The sequence below is a fragment of the Ambystoma mexicanum genome, chromosome 1p, assembly GCF_040938575.1.
Source record: "Ambystoma mexicanum isolate Mex_15411 chromosome 1p, UKY_AmexF1_1, whole genome shotgun sequence".
Lineage (NCBI taxonomy): Eukaryota > Metazoa > Chordata > Amphibia > Caudata > Ambystomatidae > Ambystoma > Ambystoma mexicanum.
In genome coordinates, this window is record NC_090921.1 from 486947580 (window position 1) to 486970757 (window position 23178).

Below are 23178 nucleotides of genomic sequence, written 5' to 3' on the forward strand. Positions count from 1 at the left end.
TTGACTCCCATAACCCAAACCCAGGTGGCAAGATCCTTAGATCCTGCACTATCCATCATGTCCCCAGAGCAAGGAGCAAAGGAGCTAATTAACCAAGAGGGAGAGGGTAGAAGGTGCAGGTGACACAGGATCAGAGCACTGAGAGTAAGATGTATTCATTCTCTCAAACGCATAGGGGCAACCACCTAAAGCCATATACACATAGATCATCAGCAGACTAAAAAAGGGAATCATTTTCTCCCATGGGGACGAACCAACCAGGAGAAATTAATATATCCCCTGGTAATATCTGGATAAGGTGATCAGAACTCAACTTAAATCCTGTTATCCCTTTAAACACTCTCCCCTAACCTCAAGGAAATGTTTACAATCTCACCTCATCTTCCCTCCCCCACTAAGATCAGTAGAGATTACCCATAGGAGTAACACGGGGAAAGTAAGGGAATCCTACTTTAGAAAAAAAAAACACTGTCCCACTAATAAAGTCAGGCAGAATCAGGCATTGGTAGGTAGCCATTCACACCTGACTCCACTTGACTGTGTGTTCAGCTTTAAAAGGTGTGGTCAGTCACAGAGACATGAACGAGCTGGGGATGCAGTCCAGAGTGGTGAAGCCCAGAAGCGTAGAGAAGCAGGAGCTGCAGGCAGGTGGAAAACAGCATGCAGAGATGCTGGCCCGGTGTGTGTTGGCTGCAGGGTGTCGAGGGAGCCGTGCCTCCAGGGATCAGGAGAAGCACTGCCGGCATTCCACAGGCTAGCTCCAGCAAAGTGCGTGTTCCCTTGGGGCCAATGCCGACCCCACAGATGCATGAGCGGCAGGTGGTGAGAACCCCGGCATTGCCTGGAGGAATTGGCTCTCAACGCAATGCTGCCCGTTGCATTTCAGAGTGTAAGAGAAACTTGGGAGTGTGTGTTTAAATGAGAGTGGAACAGGAGAAAGGCACAAACAGGAAAAGCTGCACAGAATCAGAGAGAAGGAAAAGTGCGAAAGTTAAAAGTGAATGCAAAGCGCAGCGAGGAGACAGAAAGCAAAAGAAAAGCAGTGAGAAAAGCAGATCGGAGCGAAAGGCAATAAAAAACCTGATCGAAGTTGAAAGCAAAAGAAAGTGGAAAGAAGCAGCAAGTGGCCCGTAGTGAGAGTGGGACATTAGAAAGGCAAAGAAAAGTTCCCAGGGCATGCAGGTGCAAGTGTGCATGGAACAAAATAGGGAAGTGTGCACAGAAAGAAAAGCAGATCAGCAAAGTGCCAGGGGAACATTAAAGAGAGTGCCAGTGTGCACGGAAAGGAAAGCGGAAGAAAAGGGATGCAGAAAGCATCTGATGGAAAATAAATGTAATAAAAGTACATGAGAGTAAAGGCATTCTCGAAGCCTCTGATTCTAGCCCATGAAAGAATGGTTTATGAATGCAAGATAGAACTGTAATAAATCATGTGTTGTGTTTAAAAGCTGGAAGAGGCCTAGAGCCTAGGGGAAAGAGACCCAGAGAGCCTATTTAAGAAATCAAAGTACATCCCGATAAATAACTGATTTTGTGTGGGTCAAAATTGAATGGGACCTGAGCTTGGGGAAGGGAAACCTAATAGGGCTAATCAAATTAGAGACTTGCTATTTTTTCTTGAACTGGTGAGAGGATTGAAGCATGGGGAAGGGAACCCGGAGAAGCTTACAAAATGAACTGTTATCATTTTCCATGGTGTTTTTGAAACTTGAAGAAGATGAAGCTTGGCGAAGGGAACCACAAACGACTTAGAGACGATGAAGATAGTAAGAATAATTACAAGGTACCTGTGGAGAAGTTCTTACGAATAGCTCTGTCGATTGAACTTATTTGCGTGACATTCACCCAGCAGCACCTGGTAAGAAGACCACCTGAAACCAATCCTGGTTTTCATTTTTGTTGAAATACTATTTTTCTTATTTTTGAAAAGACTTCCTATCAACATTTTTGTATAGAGTGAGGGTTGAGGGTAAGCATAGGTTTAGACACAGGCAGACTTTTATTTTGGACTCCTAGACAATGAGGGCCATTAGAAGCATCATTTGAGGGAATTATCCCGTTAGAGTTAGGGCCAGTCAGGCATTACACCAACCCATGAATCTTAATAAATAAAGGTTTTCAACCAAACCCATTTGAGTCTGTGTCTCTCTTGATACCATGCCTGTCTCACACTATACATATGTAGAATATAGCCAATGAAATAGAAACGTTACAACAAAAGGTATCAATTCTTTCCAAAATGGACGCGACAGCATGCATTACAAAATGAATTGCAGATAGATTTTGGCAAAATGTCATCTATCAAATAGGAGAGAAAAACATGATCTCAGCATCGTGTTGCAAGCGTTTTTATTTTATAAATTAATTTGCCAGTAAGTTAGAAATACATAAGGACGAAGAATCCAATGAGGATGCAACATCCTGTGTCATTTCAGAACTGCTTCTATCCAGCTCTAAGTTGCAACATAAGTTCAGAGATTCATTGAAAAAGGGGAACAATACGTTTTATGGTCATCAGCAGAGGTTGAGGTCATAGGAATATGAAATAATGATGCATTTCAGGGAGGCATGTATAGCCAATGGCAGAAGGTAATGTATTTTACTCATAGAAACCTGACCAATTACAGTGTAGGATTTATGTTATAGCAGGACTGATATGTCATATATTTCTGGTTATAAATGTATGCTGGAGGTAGTAAAACCCTGAGACTTTCCTTGCCAGCTTGAAACATCCTGTTCTCCTGAGAAATGCTCCTGGGTGGCCGTGGGGAAGGTAAATAAATGTCTGTGTCCTTTGCACTTTGTATGTCTTTATCCAGAGATGGCTGTAGTGGGTTATGTCTGAGAAATGACCTCCTTTACACCTGTTAACTATGTGTCTTCACCAGCAGCACAACAAAGAAATGCAGCAGGCCTTGCATTTTCTCGCTGATGCCTCACCTGATGCAGGCTATTCTGCACCCGTTCAGGCCAAGTCATCACCATCCCACTGCTCCTGCAGACTGTATTTTGATCCCATGCCATCATCCCAGCAAGGTAAGGCTCTGTTGCTCCTAGGGCAAACTTCTTTCGCTTTACCATTACTCCATATTTGCTTGCCCTGATATTTCTATGTCCACTTCCACTCCTGCTATCAACAATGTTTCCCCTCCCCTATTCTCTCTTATCCACCCATATCTCTGTGCACTCACGCCCTTCACAGCCAACTTTCCCTGCTTTCTCCTCCTTCCGTCATTTGTCTTGTCTTGCTGCACTCATAAGTGTTTGTTCTCTAGCTAAACATCCGGATGAGATCTTTCTTCTGCTGTCCTCTGAAATATATGAATTTGTATGTTTTGCTGAAAATGAACTTCATAGAGCTTCAGGGCCTGCCACCCACTTTTTCGAAGATCCTGATACTAGGGACAGCGAAGTTGCCTTCATTGTGAGGAACCCCTTCTCACTTTCCTTAGTTCCTTTACATTTCATTAATTTCTATCAGATACTTGCCACCCATCTTACTGTTCCTAGTTATCTGCCCACTCACATGCTCTCGGTCTTTCACTCTCTAGGCTCATTGGCCAACTGTTTCATTGATGCCCTCCACTCTCACACACTTGTTTTCTGTGATTTAAATGGGCCTCATTACGAGTTTGACAGTGCAGTAAAAAAGTAGAGGTAATTCCATTACCACCACTTTGCTTTGGCTGTAACGGTATTGCTGCTGTTTTTACACTGCTGCCGAATTCCGAGTTTGGAGGAAAAGTAGAATTCTAAGACTCATAATAATGTATCCACAAACCTTTTAAGACAGATTTCGACCATTCATTAAAAATACTCAGAGACAACTTGCTACAATACAGAGAGCTGAGGCACAGAACAATTTCCTTTGGTTATCACCTACCATCCAGCACTCACATAATTGAATAGTATTATGAAGGATATAAAACCAATATTCAGGAGGGATGAGAAGCTGAGAGACATCTTCAAAGAAGCTTCCCTAACTGCATACAAACAACAGAGAAACCGGGCACAAGAGTACGTTTCCACTACATCAAGAACAAAGAGGACCTGGAACATACCCCTGCAACATCACAAGATGCAAAACATGCCAACACATCTGCACTGGATCTGCCATAACAACCCTGCAGAACTGAACAATACAGATACAAGGGACATAGAACTGCAGATCATCCAATCTTGTTTAACCCATCCAATCAAAAAAATGCATGCATGGAAATTATTTAGGTGAGACCTGCAACAAGCCGAGTGAGAGGACGAACATATACAGATGCACTATCTTGAACCACAAAACAGAAACACCAGTGGGTTGACACTTTAAACACGATGGGCACTCATTACAGAATCTATCAGTGATGGTTTTAAAAGGAGGCCTCTTGAATAGCACACACAGAAGGAGCTCAAGCGCCTGAGGTTACTTAACCTAAAAGACATTGGTCTAAACCAAGATATAGGTTTTATGACAACTTGGCCAACTTTGAGCACAGGTACAGCCATTAGATCAACAAAGTAAGAAGACAATCCTCCAATACCAATTTTCACCATCAGCTGCTGGACACTGCTACTCAGGACCCCTAATGGGTGAGGGGCACATGTTACTGACCACAGAAATATTGGGTGTCTAAGCTCAAATGGGTGGTGCCCATTACCATCATCATCATCATCAATAACTTTATGCTGCAGTAATGCCATGAAAGTGCATCCTAAAACACACAGCAAAATGCTAGACACAAATCAATGAAAATACATCCTTCTGCGTGGTAATTTGGCAGTTACCCCTTACCCCCTCAGCCCCCAAATCTCCAAACTCCACCATTGTCCACCAGTGGATATCATAATTAGTCTCTCTTCCAGACACCCAGAGATCCCGATTTCCCTGTCCATCTGGATCTTGCCCAGGTCGTATACTGCCTCTCTAGTTGCACCACTTAACACTGAGTGCAGTGCCTAGATACTGGAATATAAGCCTTGGTGTGTAGTTTATGGGCATAGATTTCAGTCCTACTATTAGGGCGTGTACTTCCTCACGTATTAATGCCAAAAATGCCATTAGCTAATCTCTGGACCCTGATCTCTATCGGTAGGAAGATATAGGCACTTCCACCTGGTAGTGCAGTCTAGTGCAGTTCACAATATTGTCTCGAATTACAGAAAGACAGCCAGATACTACACTGAATCACTGCGTACATTTATTTCTAAGTGTGTCCCTGGCTTACAACTGATTTGGGTTAGTTTAGGAACCTTGTTTTTTGTCATCCTTTGGCCAGATCTTAAACTATGTTCCCTAAAGCTGGCACTGTGTGGGGCATGATTACCTACTGCATGGCCAGTCTTGCCAACTGGCTTCTCTGCTTTTGTGTCTGGACTGGGCGATAGGTCTGTGGACATGGGTTTGGGTTGTTCAGGCAAGTTCACTACAAGCTTCCCAGCACTTGGGGTATGGTCATGGGGGCCGGGATGGCATGTGGCCTAAGATACCTTGTTGGCCGATGTACTGCTGTTGTCATTACTCTATCCAGTTACACGAATGGGTCCTGCCCCATGCTTGCTACATGACTTTTGTGGGGGAAGAAACATGAATTGCATGAGCTGTCTCCTCATTTGGGTTAAGAGAACCCAGTGCATCCAGCACACCAATGAATGAGCCACCGTGGGACCCCCTGCCTGTATACTTCCAGCAGGGCAAGAATAAGCCTCTTCATGGAAGCCAACTCGGCCAGAACAGGGCTGCATTTAAAGATGCTGGCCGTAGGTACCCTGTTGTCAACTGGATCAATATTATGCAGAATGAGTAAACTCGATGAGTTGGGTACGCTGGAATCATTAGGGATCATCAGAGAACCACTTCCAGCACTAATGGCGCTAGGACTCCGAGGAGGTGCACTCCGAGTAGGGGGACTCCCAACATATATATCCAATTGACTATCATTGATATTTATGCCCAAGCAAGGGATGCAGATGTTGGTCACAGCACGCAAAATGTCCTCTGTACCTTCAGTGGCCGTGATGTCCTTGTTTGCTGCAGGGCTAGTGGGTCCTGGATGTATTATCAGCTTTTTTAGGTCGATTTGGGAGCCCTGGATGGTAGAATTCTCACTGGCCTTATTGTCTATCGAAGGATTAATTCCAACCGACTGGTCCCCCGCCTCTGCCGATTAGATAGTTCATTGATTGCAGCACTCTGTCCTGCAGCAGTCAGCGTGATCACAAGGACTGGATTGCCTCTACTAATTCCACCAGTTCTACAAAGGGGACTATCTTGAGGGATTTCCAGGGTGGCAGTACTTATTGAAGGGCTCTTGTTGGGGCTCAAATCCTCAAAGATTAGAATTTCTGGAATGGCTCTATTTCCACCCTCTATTCCCCGTGCACATCGATTATGACTGCCTAAGGTACTAGGGAGACCCTTGGATCCAGTCTTTCCAATGGCGGCTGTATCACTACTAGTGGAATTGGCCCTTTCCCGCTGCTTGGGGCCTCAACCGGCCGGGCTATTGCATTTACTGCTGTTACTACCAGCCTTACCGTCTAAGTCTTTACCCCCACAGACATCTTGATTACAGCCTAAGAATTGATAAACCTCTTTTATCAAGAAGTGGGCCTCTCCCGTAATTCTTGTGGCGCTAGCGGATTGTTTCCCTTATGGGCAGGTACCAACGCCCAAGAGTAATGGACCTGCCACCAACTGCCACTTGACTGTTCGAATTTTACCCATTGTTGAAATGTTCTCTTCCCCCTGCATAGTGATGCTGCGATACAACGAAGATGGCAAGAGCTTGATTGGGCGGTGATTGCAGCTTCTCACCTGGTGTACAGCTTCTCGCATTACTGGTCCCCTTACCAAAGCTCCAATCCTATGGGAGCATGGACAATAGTCTCCTACTGTGGCCGCCAAACACCCTGCGGGATGCCCAACACCTGTGCTCCCCCCCCCCCCCCACAGTTCCACCCTTCGAGGGCAGACCGGGATTCTTATGCTGCAGGGGTCATGGCCAGAGCGACTTCTGTGGTGGAGCTCCTGGAATGACAGCAAATGCGGCAAATGCGGGAGCGGGACACCCAACACCCGTGCCCTTTTTCCCCCATGGGCTTCGGCCTGCAGAGGGAGGTGGGGTTCTTATGCTGCAGGGGGCGTGACCAAAGCAACTTCCATTGTGGAGCACCTGGGATAAAAGCAAGAGCGGCAAATGCGAGAGCGGGATGCACAGCACCTGTGCCCTTTCCCCCGCTGGCTTCACCTTGCGGTGGGAGGCCGGGATTCTTATGCTGCAGGCAACTTCCGTGGTGGTGCTCCTGGGATGACAGCAAGTGCAGCAAATGCGGGACACCCAACACTCACGTCCTTTCCTCCGTGGGCTACCAAAATGGGACACACTGAGATAAAAACGGACAATGCACCGTTCATAAATGGTTAATGTATTTCGCATTTGCCACACTGTCAAGCGAGGAAAATATTGTAAACCTTGACGCACAGTGAGGTACCATTGGAGACTCAATTAAACCTTGAGACCATATTATGTAGTGTTGCATTGTGTACCAGCCAGGAAACCTTTGCAGCTGCATTAAAGTCACTAGCATGTCCTAACACTACATACAGGCTGCAGAGCACTTTTGTAGTCTCTACGCGAGGAAAATTCAAAACAGACCTTTTTTCTTAATTATGTGTTTCTAAACCTCTCATTTAAAATACGCCTTTTAAAATAATATCAGGAATTTTAGAAAATGACTGGTGCCCACTCTACTGCTGCATCGGTCTAACTTAGCAGTTATATGAGAAAACCATTTGGTTTTCCTTTTTTTTTTTTAATGCAACTTTCAAATAGAAAGGGTTCTGTTTCTAATCCGTTGTGAACGGGGATAGCACAGGGGCAACACGCTGGTCTTGTAAGCAAATCCCGTGGAGCAACAAAGGTTTGAATTCTGGATCCGTGCTTAGAAACTGAACTCAGTTATGGTATTAGGCATGTTAAAAAAAAAACTATTAAATAAATTATATGTTCCCAGGAGTTTTATGGTATTTTAGATAAGGCAGCACTTTCTAGACCCACATTCCATCAGCCAAAGAAATTTTAAATGCTTTCTTTACATCTTCATTTTGAGAAAGAAACCGTGCTGTGCATTTCTCTTTATGAATCATTTCACTCTACACCATCTGACGAAGAAGTCTGTGGTGCTTTGAAAGTTAATGAGTTGTTCAATTTCTGCATAGTTTTTTTGGTAAGTCCAATATAAGGTATAAAAACCTGCATTTTATGTGAAAACTGATTTAAGCAATTGCAAATGATGACAGTAAATTAATACTGCAACTCCCATGATATCTCACTATTGACCATGCTGACAAGGGCAGATGGGAGTTGTTTTCCACAGATATGGGGAGCCACCGGTTGTATACGCCAGTAAGATGCAACTAGCCTCTGTAGTCCTATTCCACATGATGATGGCTTTTAGACAGAATTGAGTGGTTTTTGCATTGAGAAAGTCTGGAGATGGGTGCACATAACATTTGTCTTGCTTTGAAGCTACTCGATTTCATGCTATACATGTATTTCTGCACTTTAATGGCACCCATTACATTTAGGTAATGGGAGCTAAAATGGGTATGTGAAAGGTTTCATGCACTAGCTTGAGTTTAAATGTTCTGGAATCTACCATGAACTATCCAATTCTTGTTTACTACATATACAACATAGTTTGTATATACTGTAGCCCAGAGGCTCTTCTGATAATACATATATGGTCAAAATAATATAATATATGATGAGATAAGATGCATGCTAAAAGTTGGGCAACCATATATTTGGACAATTTCAATATAATACATGATATAATACGATTCCTGCTGAGAGTTTGCCAACCAGATATGTGGACAATTTGAATATAATACATTATAATATAAGACTTGTGCTGAGAATTGGCCAATAGCAAATACTGTTTTTGGACACATAAAAGGAAATTGACAACTGCTTTAAAAAAAAAAAAACTAATTTATATAAAAAAACCCACTGATACTACTTGCTTGTGACATTTCTTACATTTGAATCCATGCCAGCTTTTCTAGAACATTCCCTATACATAAGAGGGTAAAAATAAACATAGAAATGTATGGAATACATTTTTCAAAGAGAACATATTTTCACACAATTTCAGCAACATAGTTATCCATGCACACACTCACACTATGTAATTATATCACTACCATAAAAGCATTCTTGAACAAAACAACCATAAAACGGAACCCATGAAAAGGAAAACCATAGCTGTTCCGATAAAGTCACAGTTAACATGGGTTTCTATGGGGACCAATGTTAATTGAAAGAAATGTTCAAGACATGAGAAATCGTTATCAAGTCTCTTGAATGTAGCAGAAATCTCATCAAAGGGGCAGGTACCAAAGCTGTGTCTCCAAGTGCTGTATGAATTTGCACAACCGGCGGATAGCTTTAGGTCAACATTTATTTTTATGAGGAAAAAGTCACATCAGCCCAAATCCGTTTTAGGGCTTGGTGAGATCTCACGACCACTGGGAAGTCTCGGGGAGCTTGGGTTTGTCATTTGCTGGTCCTTTTAAGGTTTTTGGGGGAAAAAAGAAAAGGATTCAACCTAGGAATCCTCCCGTCCCCTGCACACTTTTGAGTGTTTGGATCAAGTCCAATACTGTTATTTTTATACATCAACAGAATGTTTAAGGAGTAATACTTCATAAAAAGAAATGTCAAAAAACATTTTTTATATCACAAACAAAGTGATTCAATTCTTTCGAAATGAAATTTACAACATAAAGAAGAACAAATGGTATCAAAAGATCACATCAAGTTTGGAGAGAAAAAATGAAAAGCGAAAAAGGATTTTTTCTGAAGAAAGAGATGTATACATATGGAATCCAATTCACTTGGCGACGCGTTTCGAGGACACTTTCCTCTTCTTCATATGGCCCAAATTGGATTCCTAACACAAAGAGAAAACATTCATGCAGTTGCTTGTAAAAAACAAAAACTATTATTCAATTTCAGTGGATTATACAGTTACATAATGTACATATGTAATTCTCCATGACTTTTGATAATACTGAATCTCCTCATTAACCGAAATTCAAAATTACATAACTTGTTCTTATATGGTGATTAGGTTAGTGTAATGTTGTTCATGAAAACATGAACATTGGCTGGGTACTCATCAATTTGTGGGACTGGCAACAGTGTCATTCAATTGCTGTTTTCAGGGTCACCGGTTGTAAGTAACCATGGATTGTGATAGAAGCATGAATATTGAAAAGAGTAAGAAATGATACAAAAGAAATATAAAGAAGAAATATATAATTAACAGTGTATATTACTGGTTCCAATCTCAAGCAAACAAAGTGTTAAGAGGGGATGACTATTGTCTATTGATTTCTTGTTTATAATTTCTTACTCTTTTCCATATTCATGCTTCTATCACAATCCACGGTTACTTACAACCGTTGACCCTGAAAACAGCAATTGAATGACTCTGTTGCCAGTCCCACAGATTGATGAGTACCCAGCCAAGGTTCATGTTTTCATGAACAACATTATACTAACCTAATCACCATATTAGAACAAGTTATGTAATTTTGAATTTCGGTTAACGAGGAGATTCAGTATTATCAAAAGTCATGGAGAATTACATATGTACATTATGTAACTGTATAATCCACTGAAATTGAAAAATAGTTTTTGTTTTTTACAAGCAACTGAATTAATGTTTTCTCTTTGTGTTAAGAATCCAGTTTGGGCCATATGAAGAAGAGGAAAGTGTCCTCGAAACGCGTCGCCAAGTGAATTGGACTGCATATGTATACATCTCTTTCGTCTGAAAAAATCCTTTTTCGCTTTTCATTTTTTCTCTCCAAACTTAATGTGATCTTTCGATACCATTTGTGCTTCTTTATGTTGTAAATTTCATTTCAAAATAATTGAATCACATTATTTGTGATTTAAAAAATGTTTATGTATAATTTTGTCTATTGAAATTTCTTTTTATGAAGTATTACTCCTTAAACATTCTGTTGATATATAAAAATAACAGTATTGGACTTGATCCAAACACTCAAAAGTGTGCAGGGGACGGGAGGATTCCTGGGTTGAATCCTTTTCTTTTTTCGTTTTATGTGTCAGGGTTTTGTGCCATGACTCCAGTTCCTCCCCAGCAGCTAAAATTATCTGAATATAACTTCAAATTACCTAACAATCTTTATTGAACCAGAGGTGTGCACCTATCCTCAACCTTCTTCAAGGTTTTTTGAGGACCCCTGCATGGTCAATACCTGGTGTGCATTGCAAAAAAGGGGTGTTCAATCTTTGGCACACCAGCTATCTTTAACTATTTATTCATGCATTTATTTATTTATATCCTGGAGGAATAATGCTCTTGTGATCACTAAAGAATGTACAATAGATAAGAAATCACATTTGATGGGAAGCAATGAGCCTCTTACAATGGGGAAAGCTTGAGGGACATTCTGTGCAGGTTGTGGAGGGGAGTAAATGGAACAGCCAACAGGAACAATACATAAGTGGACATACATACATTAAGGGCAACCAAAATTGGACATTTTTAACTGCAGGTATGCGGTACGGCCAGCTGTGCTCAGGACGTGATCATGATGATGGGTGAAGTGCTAGACTGGAGGCAGAGCAAGCAAGGGACAGAGGCAGGTTAGAGGTGAGGGGAAAATGTTAGCTAGCAGGCAGATGAGAGGTAGGTTAAGAGGTAACTCAGAGGCGAGGAGGTAGGCTTTTAGTTTGGTTTTGAAAAAATTCCTGTGAACTGTTTTTCAAATGTCAAAGGAACGGGAATTCTATGCAAGTCAAGCAAGAATAGAAAAATAGCAGAAGTGAGAGGACAGGGAGTGTGAGGAGCAACAAGGGTAGTTGAGGAGGCAGAGCGGAGATTTCGAAAAGGCTTATAGAGTTGGATAGATGCAGTGGTGCTTTACCATGGATAGATTTGTGAACCAGGTGAAAAAATTTAAATCTTGCCCTGTTTTGCATCATCAGTCATCTTGTCGGTGTGAAGTGAGGGAGTTCCAATAAAGTCCTGGTGGCGAAGTTAAGGATCTTGTCAAGAGGACAGAAAACATAGTTGGGGACACCAAAGAGGATGCTGGCACAGTAGTCCAGTTTAGAGAGGCAAGAGTGGTTAAGAGATGCTTGGCAGTGTTGAAAGGAAGGAGATGCCTGATATTGATTTTCCTAATATTAGGAGGTTGAGGCAATATGCTGTTCCAAATTTGGAGATGAAATTAGGTAAGGTGTGAGAAGGGTCATAGATGACACTGAGGTATGTAGCTGAAGAAGAGTAGGGACGAGTGTCAGGTTGGAACTGGATAGGCAGAGGAAGAGATGAGAGAGAGCTTTTTGCAGAGAATAAGACTACCTCTGTTTTAATAGAGTTTACCATCAGAGAGTGTGAAGCCATCCAATGTTTAATGGAAGAGAGACAGTGGGAAATGTTGAAAGAGAGATCATGACAAGAGAATAAGATTTGGGTGTTGTCTGCAAAGAGTTGGTACATGAACCCAACGGAGGAGATTAGTTCCCCAAGAGCAGAAGTGTAGAGTGTAAAGAGGAGCAGACCCAAGATCCAACTACAACTCTCATCAGCCCCAGCCAGCATAGTTAATGTTCTACAATCATGACGGTCATAGTCTCAAACATCTAGGGAGATGCAGATTGCAGACCCCTAGAGTAACTGTTCAAAGCTCTTTCAGCACCCCTTCTAGGCACCATCTCTGACCCACTATCCCTCATTTTTCTAACCACTGTTGAGTGGCCCTAGAACATCTTGGTCCTGAGGCTTCCACAGCAATCTGACAAGGGTTCTGCTTAGAGGTGTCCCTGCAAGGCAGATCAGATAGTTTCTCTGTCCTTGTATGCTGATGTCTGCATCTTTTGAGTGTTCCCTTTGTTTCTTCCTGATACCTTTCAGCCTATCTCCTAGGCACTCATTGATAAGGTCTTTCCCATCCTGCCACCACAGTGCCACCACAGTGTCACCTGAGGTCACAGAAAACGACAACGGGAGCGCACAGGGAGAACTGATGCCAATGGGGAAAAGACCAGGAAGGCACTAGGTGATAGTTGAGCCAGAAGAACCCCAAAGAGACAATCAAGGAGGAAACCCAAAAGACAGACTGTAAGGCAAGGTGCATGGGTGAGGCAGCAAAAAAGGAGAGGCAGAAGAGGCATGAAGCAGGGCAGAACAGTCAGGCCAATTGAGCTGAAGCAGATAAACAAACAAGCAAAAGAAGAACACTAGCATTTTATACAAAGAGAGCAAAAGGGTTGCAATGCAATGTGCTGGCATTCTCTGCTGAATGTAAAAGGAATCTGAGAATGTGGGTGCCATTTTGAAAAAGACTAGACCAGAGCTGGGGACACTGATCAATCATGATGGCACGTTACGTCCTAAGACACCATCATTTCCAGATCGACCAATGTGCCGTAACAGTATGCCCCCTTCTTACCCGGAATGAACCCAGCTTCCACAGGCGAGTAGCATGAAATTGTTTGAGAAGAGGAGGAGCATGTATATGAGATAAGAGTTCTCAGGTTCTTTCTAGAAAAGTACACCCTTTCCAATGTATAAGATATTGGAGGGTACTGTGAAGAATCCTACGGATCCCTCACTGAAACCCTGCCTAAAGCCTCCTCCCAGGTGGCTAGGGAAAGACAGATGCTTCCCATCCTGTCCTTGGGTGTGGTGTACTGCGGGAGGAATGCCTGGGAGGAGATAGGGCCCCAGATGATGAGGCTATTCCATGAGATGAGACACAGGGGGTCATTACAAGTACGGCGGTAGGGGGTTAACGGCACTGGTAAGGATGCTGGTGCCGTTAACTCCCTACACCTGCATTCTGAGGTCCCTTAGCGGGTCCCGCAAAGGCTGGCTGGTTTTACCAGCCGCCCTTAGCGGGAAGCACTAAGGGACCAGGGAGCTAATAAAGGGACCGTTATTTGCGGCCCCATTATTAGCTCCTTCCCCTATGTGGGCTTGAATGGGAATGGGGAATGGTTTTCAGAATGGGGACTTACCGGTTCCTCCAAGGTTGGAATGACCCAGTAAATCCCCATTCTTAGAACCCGGACCCAAGAAAACGAGTTTGGAGGCATGGCTGCCTCCAAACTCGTAATGACCCCCAAAGTATTTGTCCTGTAACAAGGAAAGCATTTCAAAGTTACGAAAACAGGTAATTGCTTATTGTCATCATACTGTTCCTAACCCACATATAAAATCTGGGGTTCTGAACACAAGAGTCATACAATCTGAGAAAGCCTTACCAATGAAAAGATCAATTAAAGTTATTCAGGATAAACTCCTTTCTTCGTCCCAAAGATACAATGTAAAGGAATCCAAAAATGTTATCTCAGATAAATTGCCTTCCTCTGTAACATATAATTTTAAAGGTTCAGTTTTAAATGACTTTAAGGGAAGTAACTCTACCCTTAAAGTCAGGCAAAGACCTAAAAGAACTAACTTTGCTGTTGGGGACTACATGTCCCATAAACCCATCGGTACTGGGATGAGGAAGAGGGATTAATAGGCACGCTGTCAAAGGAGTCAGGCAATTAGGCTTAACAGCCCAGACCTGAAGGAACCCGGGAGGTATTAACGGCCCCCTCAGGTACAGGCAATGAGAAGGAGCTGGAACTGTGGCTGGTGTGAGCCATGTAGCAGCTGAGGCAGAAGAAAGAAGACATAGTGCTGGCAAATCAAGCAGATGTTGGAGGACCTGAGGGACGCCAGAATGTGGATGCAGCAGATTTCATCTGCTTTTTCTGAGAGTATCCTGGTTTCCCAAATTCTGAAGTGCAGAGTTTGTGCAGGGGAAGACATGCAGGGAGACTGGCTTTTGCCATGTGACCGTGATTGCTGTGATTGCTGGGCAGGAGCTGTGTTGGAGACCGAAGCGAGGCGCTGCAGGTGAGTCACAGGTTTCAGGAGTGAGAGGGGCTCCAAAGTCAAGTGGCCTGACCAAGGACACCTTCAGCAAGGAAGGGTGCGGGTCTCCCAGAAGCCAAAAGCAGTAGAAGTTGTGCCAGAAGTCATGGAAGTTGGGAAATCCGCAGAACAAGGATACCAGGAGCCGGTTAGTGAAACCTGGTATTCATTTTCCTTGTGCGAGTACTGCCAGCAACAGTATCCAGTTCAACTATTCACTCGTGCATGAGTTAAAGCGAGCTAAAGCATTAGTTGACGTCTTTACACAAAGGGACAATGTAAAAGTAGCACTTGCGTATGAACAAATGATTCATATCTCACTTGCGTGAAGGATCAACGTTACAGAGACCATTGTTAAACCCTTAAAGCTTATAAACTTTATTACAAAGTGTTTGCGTGTCTTCTATTGTGCAAAGCTAAGGGTGCAAAAGACATTGTTGAACCCCTAACCTTGAAAATACTATTAAAAGGTGGTCACATTTTGATTCCTAAAGGAATGCTAAACTCTAACTTGTTATCCCTACAAGCAATTAAAACTCTTGTAAGAAGACAAGTGGTTGAATTTTTTATTTTGTATACACGATCGAAGAGAAAGAGCAAGCATTGCCCAAGTCAAGAGTATTTTCCCTATTGACATTGAAAACAGCCTTTCTTAGTGCCAAAACGCAATATTTTCACTACTTTGAAGCCAATAGAAGTTCAATCTTGCTTAAGACATCACTGTACAAGCATTTCCGGAAGCTAATAGAGTGGCACCAAGGCTTTTGGGTAATTATTTGACTAACAAGTGGCATATAAATTGAACTTAAGGTTGGGAAAGGGGAACTCGATGCTCTTAAACATTGTTGAATTTGAAACAATCTATATTGCCAAAGACTGTCACAGAGAAGTGAGTCATAAAGGGAAACATGGGTTGTTACTGCGGCAGACAGACAATAGAGGCAAAGAGGCTGCCCCTTTTTGAAGACAGTTATTCAGAGGAAGAAAGCCTTGCCTATTCGAAGGTATTGAAGTACCATGAAGTGAATCTTGTTGATGTCTGCCTTGCATCTTAATACTATTGAAGAAGTTGTGGTCTATCTAATTGTTAGTGTATGCATACTTTCAGTGACACAAGTGAAGTGGAATGCTGTGGGGCAAAGGAAACTGCCCTCATAGTAAACTCTAGTAGAAGTGAAGTAGTTGATGCAGAAGTGATATTTGCAATGTGAAGTCATCCTGACAAAAATACATTTTGAGAAGTCTAATACGGAAGCGGCGTTTGTATCACAAGTTTAACAGAAGAATAAGAACTGTTAACCGAGACCTATGTTCGAATGTTCTTCTAGAAGGTGCATTTCTTTTGAACTGTGTCAAGTCTTCTGGAAGGGGTGAAAAAGCATTGTGTCAGGGAACAACATTGATGCTATTTTTAAGTAGTGGAAAGTCTACAATTCTTCAGGAAAGATGCATTTGTTATTTGAACTTTGGTTAACAGAGCTTTACCTTGTCATTGAAACTTCAAGAACTGAAATGAAACCTTGCTACCTATGTCTAACTAAACTTGAATACTGGGCAAAGGAGTCTTCCCATGTTATTGAAAAGGTTCACAAGAAACTGTAACTATTTGTGTTTATGTTGATTGAATTGCCATATGTTATTTCTTTGTATAGAATGTTTAGTGTGAGGGCCAGAACCCTAGTGTTAGAGTGTTCCCCCTTAGTTTTGTTAGGCTGGGAAACCCACAGTAGAGTAAGGAGAGTGGGGTATTATGAGATTATTTTTTCTTCTAATAAAATTGATTATTTTGAAGAATTGTATTTATTTATGTGTGTTCATATAGCGCTGCAGCCAGCAGGCATCAGAGCGCATTCCATGTAGACAGAGACAGTAGTGACAGGACAACATATAGGTGTGATATGATTTGGTCTGTGATTGGTTTTAGGGGTGATTTATTTGAAGAGCAGGGTCTTCAGTTTCTTTTTAAAACATGGGAGGCTTGTTTCAGTTCTTAGGGTCGCTGGTAGTTTATTCCATTTGTTTATTGCTTTGGTCGAAAAGGCCCGGCCTAGGCCCTTTGTTCTTTGAGTTGGCATAGCGTGAAGTAGGCCTTTGTTTGCTGATCTGAAATTACGACTTGGTTCATACCACTTGAAATGTTTCTTTAGGTATGTCGGGGCAAGTCTGTATAGACAGCGATGAACCAATGTCAAGGATTTGAATGTGATGCGTTCATCTATGGCTTGCCAATGTAGATCTCTTCTCTCACCTGTGATGTGTCCTCTCCTTGTTTTGCCGGTTATAGTTCTTATGGCGTGGTTCTGAATCACCTGGCACTGTTTTAGGCATTTATTGCCAGCGCCCAGCAATACAAACAAATATCAAACAGTTGTCCACCTTGCATGGCTGACCCCTCACATGGCCCCGATAATAACAGGAATCGCAAATCTTGGATACCTCGTATTCGTGCTGGTCAACAACTAGAATATTGATCAGAATGATAGGTTTTGAGTAGGGGAGAATGAAACAAAGGATGAATGAGATTCCATGTCTGGGGTAGTTGCATCTTGAAAGCTTAGATGGTCGAATCCAATAGAGCAAGTATTTGGTAGTCAACCAGACCTTGTTACCTATTTCAAAGTCTGGACTTTCTCTTTGTCTGTCTGCGTAGTCTTTGTTCTTCCTCTTGGATTCTTCAAGATGGCTATAGGCTGCCTTATGGCATTTCTTTGTGTAGCAGGGAATCCAAAGTCGGTATGTTGGTAGAAGGTAAAACAGGAACAGGCAATTGTCTCATATGAACACCAGTGTTGCAAAAAAAGGACTCATCTTAGTGTGTGTATGGGTAATGTTATTTTAAGCAAATTCTGCTACCGGCACTAGTGAGACCCAGTTATCTTGGCTGGTGGTGGAATAACAGCAAAGATACTGTTCAATAGTGCGGTTAAGTTGTTCGTTTTGACCACTGGATTTAGGTTGCTATCCCGAGGAGAGGGCTATTTCTTTTCCCAATAACTCACATAGGGTCAACCCCATTTTTAGGTATATTGAGTACCCCTATTAGTGGCTATGGAAAGTAACAGTCCATTCAAAAGGAAAATCTCCTTGAGAAATACTGAAGCCATAACAGGGGCTGAAGGGACTCCAGCCAGATGAGTTCAGTGAGCCATTTTGGTAACGGAGTCAACTGTAACCATGATGGCAGTACATCCATCAGACAGATCTACTGCAAAATCAGTAGAAACGTGTGTCCAAAGCCCTTAAGGTATTTGAGATTGTTGTAGTATCCCCATTGATTTGGACATGGAATATTTACATTGAGAACATATTGGGCAGGTGGATATGTATTCCTTGATATCTTTCTTCATAGTTGGCCACCGGAAAGTACATGAAATCAAATCAAGGGTAGATGTTATTTCCCTATGCCCAGCAGGTTTAGAATCATGAGACCAGTACATTACTTTTTATGACACTCATTAGGAAGTATGATAAGACAATTATCAAAAAATAGTAGACCATTCTTCTTTCGAACTTGCCCAGTGAACTGTCCTGAATAGGGAGTATGAATCCTGTAGTGGCCTATTTGACCTTCTCTCGAAAAGTAGTGATGATAAATGCAAATCTTTTGTTGCTAAGAATCTTCTCAGAGGTTGCAATGACATTATGGGTTCCTGGTATGTAGGTCACTGTAAAATCGTAATGAGAAAGAAAATATGCCCACTGGGTTTGCCGACTGTTGTGGCACTCTGCTTGTTGTAGAACTTTCAGGTTCTCATGGGCTGTTCTGACTTCAAATGGTGAGGATGTCTGAGCTGCCTTGGCATAGATCCAGTAGAGACTCATAAGCAGTATATATCAGTTCAGGACATTCAAACATCTCTCTTTGATGAAACAGAGTTATTATAGTCAGCCAATAAGGGACTAGATGAAATAACCAATGGCGTGACCTAGGCTAAGGCATTGTCTGTCATGTTGGATACCATGAATCCTATCTTGTTTCCAATCAGAAACAAAAACAGTGTTATGAGAGAAGTGAACAACACAGGAGTCCAGAAACTTGCATAAATGCTTTGGCAAACAATCAAATTTACCACAAGCCAACACTCCTGCAGGTAAATCTGTGCATTGAAGGTCCCTGTCTGCCATCATTTGTCTGAGGATGGCGTTTTCAATGTTGGCTTCTTTCGAGTGTTCCCTCTGTTTCTACCTGTTAGCTTTCAGCCTATCTCCCAGGTGCTCATTGAATAAATAAGGTGTTCCCCTCCTGATGTCACAGTGTCACCTGAGGTTACAGGAAACAACAACTGGAGCAGACAAGGGGAACTGACCCCAAAGGAGAAAAGGCCTGTAAGGCAAAGAAAACACACCAATATTGTTAGGTGATCAGTGAGCCAGAAGAACTCGAAAGAAACAATCCAGGAGGAAAATTCAAAAGATGGATCGGAAGGCATGGAGGAGGGGTGAGGCAGCAAAATAGGAGAGGCAGAAGAGGAACGAAGCAAGGCCAAACAGGGAGGAGAATGGAGACTGAAGCAGGGAAACAAACAAGCTAAATAATGCAAAAGAGAGGCAACAAAGGTTTTCAACGTGCAGTGTTGGCATTCTCCGCTGAATAAAAAGGAGTGGGAGAATACGGGCGTCATTTTGAAAAAGACTAGTCCAGAGCTGAGGAAACTGATCTAGCGTGATGGCACGTTATGTCCTAAGAGGCCATCGTCTCCAGAGCGTTCATGGTGCTGTGTCAGTTTCTATTCCAATGTACCACTGGTTAATTTGGAGACTTGGATGCTCTAACTCCTGATACCCAACCCATTGTCAAATCAGAAAAATCGTAGTTCGGGACGATATCTTGCGCTCACACCATATAGTTTATCTAAAGTTTTACTGAAATGAGTCCAATATCAATATTTCTCAAAATTAAATCAAAAACGTCACTCGAAGAAATCCATTCTCCTGATGTTTCACAAATTTGTATGTTTTTTCTTCATGAATTATGGTGGCTATGGGGGCTCAATGGGAATGGGGAATGGTTGATGCAATGGGGACTTACCGGTCCCACCAGGGACTAGACCGGTAAGTTCCTATTGCACCACACCAGACTCGGTCCCGTTATTGGAGGCAGTCATGGCGCAAATAGCACCATGACTACCTCCAATCTCGGAATGAGGCCCATTGTCAAGATATTAGAGTTGTGCCATTCCACTGGCGAGTCAGCGTTGAGTTAGTTTGAAGTGTAGGCTCCCAGTGGATAGAGTGGTGTTTGAGATGGTCGAGTCAATGGCTTCCAATGGTTCGGGATGGCGGCCAAGTCGGCAACGATCAATGCTACTGCTGGGTCGGGTAGTTATTGAGATGAGCAAGTCGATGGCTTCCAGCAGGTCGAGTCAGCCCTTTAGTCATTTGCTTCCTTCGGCTCCAGCTGGCAATGGAGTTGAGATGAGGCAGTCCACTTCAGTGGGTTGAAGTGGCATCTGGTTAGCTTGAAGTCCAGCAGGCAGTTTTGTGGAAGTGGGAGGCAGGCTGAAAAGGCAGGGAGCAATGATGGAGACCCCAGGCAGGCCACCCACAGTTTTGGACCAGAGAGTCAACCGATGGAGTCAGGGTGTGTTGTGTACGCAGATGGACAGGGCCCCTACTCTGGCAATAACAGGCAGGCTGCATTAAGAAGAGTGAACACATTGAAGGCACCAAGGTCTTTGTAGAAATCATGAACATATTCTGTTACATGCAAAGAAATAGACTCATTGTAGCAGAGTAAATTAGACACACTGGGCACAGGTGATTGTCTGTACTGGACTGCGGGCACAAAACGGGGAATTTGTAGCAGGCATACTAGCTAGGCCCGCCCACCGGCATGGAACCCAGGGGCCTGGGTAGTACCCTTGGATGCAGGGGAATGGTTGGAGAGGGAGGAGGATGCGGGGGCTGGTAGAGATGGTGAGGGCTGAGAGAGTGGGGGGAGAAGGAAAGGCACAGAGATACAGAGACACAGAGAGACAGAGAGAGAGAGAGAGAGAGAGAGAGAGACAGGGGTCAGGCGCAGAGACACAGATGCTGGGGGAGCAGTGATCAGGGTCAGAATCCTGGTTCCAGTTGCAGTGCACAGGCAGCTGAGAGACCTTGGTCTACAGCAGTTCACGCCCTCTTTTCCCTATGGATAGGTAGGGAGAAGAGCTTGCCTCGGTCTTGGATGCCTTCTGTCTCAGCCTCTCTGGCAGAGGCTTGTGGAAGAGATTACATTTCCAACAGAAGTCCAGTGAATCATTGTTCTTGCCTTGAGAATCCTAATAAGAATCAACGAAGGGGGTGATTTCTGAGCCTAATAAGCAAAATGTCACAGGGCATCAGTCCAAAGCAAGCCTACTGTAAAGGATCCCTTCCTGGCAGTTGTGACAAGTGTCTTTCGCCTTCTGAGATCATACCCAGAGGGACTGTTCTGCAGGAAAGGTGGAGGGCAGGAGGTTGTAGAGAGCCCTAGCAGAAACCACAATAATCCCTATTTTGGCCTACCCTGCTATTTTGCCTATTCTACCTCTGTCCCATTCCCAAAGGGTCTCCAGTGGTGAGCACCCTGGGGTGAGTGTGGCTTTGATATCTCATTGCTGCCTTTGAAGTACACATGTCAAGGAGATCTTGTTGTGATGGTTCCTGTGCCCTAGGAGGAAGGTGTTGCCTTTCTTGCAGGAGGATCAACAATGCAGCTTCCTGACTATTGTCCCACATGGCAGTAGTGGAGACATCCAAGCCAGATAGAAAATACACATCTTCCTGTCACAGCTGAGCCCTGCACACCAAGCTCAAACTAATATGATATCAAAGTACAATAGCAGTATAATTGTGTGGTTCAAACAGTCACCATGACACAACCAGGCACAGCTTTTATACATAGTTTAATGTGCTATCAGGCAGATTGTGTCACACAATTATTATGATTTGAATCAGAGGTGCAGACAATTATAAAGCCACCTCTCACTGTGAGAACTTTGTGTTCCACCAGCTGTCAGGAATACATGCCAGGGTGTACATGACCTGACAAAGGCATATGATCTTTGAACCCACTGTTTTGCCACTGCATGGCTTGTGCTCACATTGTCAGAAGAGGTATATGTTTACACTATCATTTTAACATGGTATTTAACATGGTATTTTATGAAAGAGCATTAGCAGAGCTGCCTTTCTGAAACAGAATTACCTGCAATATTTTAATAATAAAAATCAAAAAAGCTAAGGCTTTCACATCCTCTCAGATATGATTCCATTCAAAAATTCATAGTCAGCTGTTGAGGGCAATGTATTTATCTCAGTATAGAATCCAAAAATTTTACAACTGAGTGATTCCACAGTGGTCCTTCTTAAATATACCCCATTCTAATGTATGGGGTAAATACAGTAACAAATACAAACTTATCCATAATAATAGCCAGACACCTGTGACCACACTATCACTTAATTGCCTATGCTCTGTATTTTTTCTATCTTAGTCCAATATATCTGAGTCTGTGTGTCGCTCGAAAGTTCTCTCTGCCCCTCATTTCAACTTTTCTCCCCTTACAGCCACCTTCCCCACTGATTAAAAGTGCTGTCATTAAACCTTTTCTTAAACCCCTTGCTTGATCCTTCTTCTCCTGCAAACTTCTGCTCTAACTATCTTCTTCCATATCTTTTACAAATACTTGAATGAGTCATCTATTCTAAAAAATCTGTTTTTACCTTGTCTCTAACTCTTTACTTCCTCCAGCACAACCTGGCTTCTATCCTCTCCACTCTACATAAACTGCTCTTCTTAGTGTTTCTACCTCACTTCTCTCAGCCAGCCACTCTAAATGATCTTCTTTGCTTTTTCTACTGGATGTATCTGCTGCCTTTGGTACAGACCACCACCCTACTCAACTTTCTACTCTTGCTTCGTTTCTGGCTATGTGCTAAAATGGGTCCACTCTTATCTTGATAAACGCTCATTTACTGTCTCCTGGCCTAGTGATAACTCCCTGCTTTTGTCTTTACATTCTTGGTCCCTCCAGGCTGGGTCCTAGGTCCCCTTCTGTTTTACCTCCATACTTCCCCTATCTCCACTATAATTTCCACATTTGATCTATTCTCATACTTTTATGCTGACAGCTCTCAGATCTTTCTATCTTTCTCTCTATTTCTTTTTGTCTCACTGCAGTGCAAACCTGGACACATTCCTACTGTCTACATCTAAATGCTTCAAAAACAGAAATCCTATTTATCCCTTCT